This window comes from Salmo salar, chromosome 12 (assembly GCF_965601325.2).
Source record: "Salmo salar chromosome 12, fSalSal1, whole genome shotgun sequence".
In the NCBI taxonomy this organism is placed as follows: Eukaryota; Metazoa; Chordata; class Actinopteri; order Salmoniformes; family Salmonidae; genus Salmo; species Salmo salar.
This window is the reverse complement of record NC_138302.1, coordinates 44367467-44372323: the sequence shown is the minus strand read 5'-3', so window position 1 is coordinate 44372323 and position 4857 is coordinate 44367467. Positions and strand designations below refer to the sequence as shown.

Below are 4857 nucleotides of genomic sequence, written 5' to 3'. Positions count from 1 at the left end.
AATAGCATGGTTTGCTTTTGCCGTAAAGCCTTTTTGAAATCGGACACTGTGGTTGGATTACATCTAGACGTTCCGCTAGCGGAACACCTGCTCCAATATCCAATGATAGGCGTGGCGCGAATTACAAATTCCTTAAAAATACAAAAACTTCAATTTTTCAAACATATGACTATTTCACAGCATTTTAAAGACAAGTCTCTCCTTTATCTAACCACACTGTCCGATTTCAAAAAGGCTTTACAGCGAAAGCAAAACATTAGATTATGTCAGCAGAGTACCAAGCCAGAAATAATCAGACACCCATTTTTCAAGCTAGCATATAATGTCACAAAAACCCAGAAGACAGCTAAATGCAGCACTAACCTTTGATGATCTTCATCAGATGACACACCTAGGACATTATGTTATACAATACATGCATGTTTTGTTCAATCAAGTTCATATTTATATCAAAAAACAGCTTTTTACATTAGCATGTGACGTTCAGAACTAGCATACCCACCTGAGAACATAATCTATAATTTGCAAATAAATTCATTAAAAATCCTACAATGTGATTTTCTGGATTTTGTTTCTCATTTTGTCTGTCATAGTTGAAGTGTACCTATGATGAAAATTACAGGACTCTCTCATCTTTTTAAGTGGGAGAACTTGCACAATTGGTGGCTGACTAACAACAATTGGTTCGATAAACTCCTTTTTTATATCCCCAAAATGTCGATTTATTTGGCGCGTTTGATTCAGAAAAACACTGGTCGCAACATGACTGCAAATTATCTAATAAATTACCTGTAAACTTTGTCCAAACATTTCAAACAACTTTCCTAATCTATCCTTAGTTATCCTAAAATGTAAATAATCGATAAAATTTAAGACGGAATATAGTGTGTTCAATAGCGGATAAAATCAAAGTGGAGCGAGCTACAGGTCGCTTGCCCCAAACAAAAGAGTCCACTTGGCTTGACTCTCATTCTGAAAAGCCGTACTTCTTCATTTCCCAAAGTAAAAACATCAACCAATTTCTAAAGACTGTTGACATCTAGTGGAAGCCATAGGAACTGCAACCAGGTCCCTCATAAATCTAGTTTACCATAGAAACAACTGAAAACACAGTGAACTCAACCAAAAACAAAATCCTGGATGGTTTGTCCTCGGGGTTTCGCCTGCCAAATAAGTTCTGTTATACTCACAGACATCATTTTAACAGTTTTAGAAACTTCAGAGTGTTTTCTATCCAAATCTACCAATTATATGCATATCCTAGCTTCTGGGCCTGAGTTGCAGGCAGTTTACTTTAGGCACGCTTTTCATCCGGACGTCAAAATACCGCCCCCTATCTCAAAGAAGTTTTAACAAGAAATTTGTGGAGTGGTTGAAAAACGAGTTTTAATGACTCCAACCTAAGTGTATGTAAACTTCCGACTTCAACTGTATAATGTAATTTTCTACACAATTAATGTAGACTGAATTCTTTTGACACATTCTTTTGGAGAGATTGGAAACCCAAATTGGTCTACATGGACAAGTTCTTCCCTGGTTTAGATCTTATCTGTCGGAAAGATATCAGTTTGTCTCTGTGAATGGTTTGTCCTCTGACAAATCAATTGTAAATTTCGGTGTTCCTCAAGGTTCCGTTTTAGGACCACTATTGTTTTCACTATATATTTTACCTCTTGGGGATGTCATTCGAAAACATAATGTTAAATTTCACTGCTATGCGGACGACACACAGCTGTACATTTCAATGAAACATGGTGAAGCCCCAAAATTGCCCTCGCTAGAAGCCTGTGTTTCAGACATAAAGAAGTGGATGGCTGCAAACTTTCTACTTTTAAACTCGGACAAAACAGAGATGCTTGTTCTAGGTCCCAAGAAACAAAGAGATCTTCTGTTGAATCTGACAATTAATCTGGATGGTTGTACAGTCGTCTCAAATAAAACTGTGAAGGACCTCGGCGTTACTCTGGACCCTGATCTCTCTTTTGAAGAACATATCAAGACTGTTTCAAGGACAGCTTTTTTCCATCTACGTAACATTGCAAAAATCAGAAACTTTCTGTCCAAAAATGACGCAGAAAAATTAATCCATGCTTTTGTTACTTCTAGGCTGGACTACTGCAATGCTCTACTTTCCGGCTACCCGGATAAAGCACTAAACAAACTTCAGTTAGTGCTAAATACGGCTGCTAGAATTTGCTCATATTACTCCAGTGCTAGCCTCCCTACACTGGCTTCCTGTTAAGGCAAGGGCTGATTTCAAGGTTTTACTGCTAACCTACAAAGCATTACATGGGCTTGCTCCTACCTATCTTTCCGATTTGGTCCTGCCGTACATACCTACACGTACGCTACGGTCACAAGACGCAGGCCTCCTAATTGTCCCTAGAATTTCTAAGCAAACGGCTGGAGGTAGGGCTTTCTCCTATAGAGCTCAATTTTTATGGAATGGTCTGCTTACCAATGTGAGAGACGCAGACTCAGTCTCAACCTTTAAGTCTTTACTGAAGACTTATCTCTTCAGTAGATCCTATGATTAAGTATAGTCTGGCCCAGGAGTGTGAAGGTGAACGGAAAGGCTGGAGCAACGAACCGCCCTTGCTGTCTTCTGCCTTGCCGGTTCCCCTCTTTCCACTGGGATTCTCTGCCTCTAACCCTATTACAGGGGCTGAGTCACTGGCTTACTGGTGTTCTTCCATGCCGTCCATGGGAGGGGTGCGTCACTTGAGTGGGTTGAGTCACTGACGTGGTCTTCCTGTCTGGGTTGGCACCCCCCCCTTGGGTTGTGCCATGGCGGAGATCGTTGTGGGCTATACTCGGCCTTGTCTTAGGACGGTAAGTTGGTGGTTGGAGACATCCCTCTAGTGGTGTGGGGGCTGTGCTTTGGCAAAGTGGGTGGGGTTATATCCTGCCTGTTTGGCCCTGTCCGGGGGTATCATCGGATGGGGCCACAGTGTCTTCTGATCCCTCCTGTCTCAGCCTCCAGTATTTATGCTGCAGTAGTTTATGTGTCGGGGGGCTAGGGTCAGTCTGTTACATCTGGAGTATTTCTCTTGTCTTATCCGGTGTCCTGTGTGAATTTAAATATGCTCTCTCTAATTCTCTCTTTCTCTCTTTCTGTCTTTCTCTCGGAGGACCTGAGCCCTAGGACCATGCCTCAGGACTACCTGGCATGATAACTCCTTGCTGTCCCCAGTCCACCTGGCCGTGCTGCTGCTCCAGTTTCAACTGTTCTGCCTGCGGCTATGGAACCCTGACCTGTTCACCGGACGTGCTTGTTGCACCCTCGACAACTACTATGATTATTATTATTTGACCATGCCGGTCATTTATGAACATTTTAACATCTTGACCATGTTCTGTTATAATATCCACCCTGCACAACCAGAAGAGGACTGGCCACCCCTCATAGCCTGGTTCCTCTCTAGGTTTCTTCCTAGGTTTTTGGCCTTTCTAGGGAGTTTTTCCTAGGGAGTTTTTCCTAGCCACCGTGCTTCTTTCACATGCATTGCTTTCTGTTTGGGGTTTCAGGCTGGGTTTCTGTACAGCACTTTGAGATATCAGCTGATGTACGAAGGGCTATATAAATACATTTGATTTGATTTGATTTGAATTCAACAGCAAGGCCTAATTTTGTCTTCGATTCCTTGCACGGGGCTCCAATATGTTGTGACTTGACTTCTAACATCGGATGAGGTGGCCGAGTGGTTAAGGCGATGGACTGCTAATCCATTGTGCTCTGCATGCATGGGTTCGAATCCCATCCTCATCGAGCATCCCAAAAAAATCAGTACTTCTTTATTGTCCCCCTGTGGCTCAGTTGGTAGAGCATGGTGTTTGCAATGCCAGGGTTGTGGGTTTGATTCCCACGGGGGGCCAGTACAGAGAAAAAAATAAATAAATGTATGAAATGTATGCATTCAATACTGTAAGTCGCTCTGGATAAGAGCATCTGCTAAATGACTAAAATGTAAAATGTAAATGTAACATTAATCTAATCAACCTACTATGTTTAATTGTTACCCGATTAAAGTAACGTCCTCAGCTCAGGTTCAACGACAGGTCAACCGTCATTGCCGTTCGAGTCCTCTCCTGCGTCCAGGCCAGATGGTCTGGTTGTCTACTAGGGATCTGCCTCTGCATGTGGAATCAAGGAAGTTGGCACCCCGGTATGTTGGGCAATTCAAGGTTCTACGGCGCATTAATCCAGTGGCCTATCGTCTTCGTCTTCCCCGGTCCATGAGGGTTCATTCCATCTTCCACATCTCCAGACTCAAGCCTGTGGTGTTTAGTCCTCTAGTTCCGGCCACTCGGCCTCCACCTCCGCCTCGCATGATAGCGGGACAACCAGCCTACACTATGCGATGCATCCTCTCCAGTCGCCAGTTCCGGCGTGGGACTCAGTATCTTGTGGACTGGGAAGGTTATGGTCCTGAGGAGCGATCCTGGGTTCCGGCTCGGGACATTCTGGACCCCAGACTCATTTGGGATTTCCGTCGCCGTTCAGCTACCCCTGGTGGAACGTCAAGAGCCGTTTCTGTGTTATTTGATTGTTGTTTCCTTAGGTTACCTCTGGAGGGGACTCTTACCCTGTTGTCTAGTTTCCAGGTTACCCTGATTATTATTTATTGGATTCACATGTGTTTAATTACCTTCTCTGTTCACCTAGTTGCCTTGTTATTTAGGTTCCTCAGTTGGTCTGTATCTTTGCTTAGGTCTCATGTTTTATTAGTGTGCTATTGTGCGGTTGCCTTGTTTCTGTTAAGACTAAGTAAAAGTTATGGAATTATCCTTACCTCTCCTTGCTGTGTTTCTATGTGCCTGGGTTCGAGTTCATACTAGCATTATTGTTACAGAATT

General features: G+C 43.2%; 1 non-coding gene across 1 annotated transcript; it reads left to right on the top strand.

Annotated features, from left to right (window-relative positions):
* The first annotated feature begins 3687 nt into the window (after positions 1-3687).
* On the top strand, positions 3688-3769 carry trnas-gcu (transfer RNA serine (anticodon GCU)). Its single transcript has one exon. It is a non-coding gene; the product is annotated as a tRNA-Ser (tRNA).
* The last annotated feature ends 1088 nt before the right edge of the window (positions 3770-4857 follow it).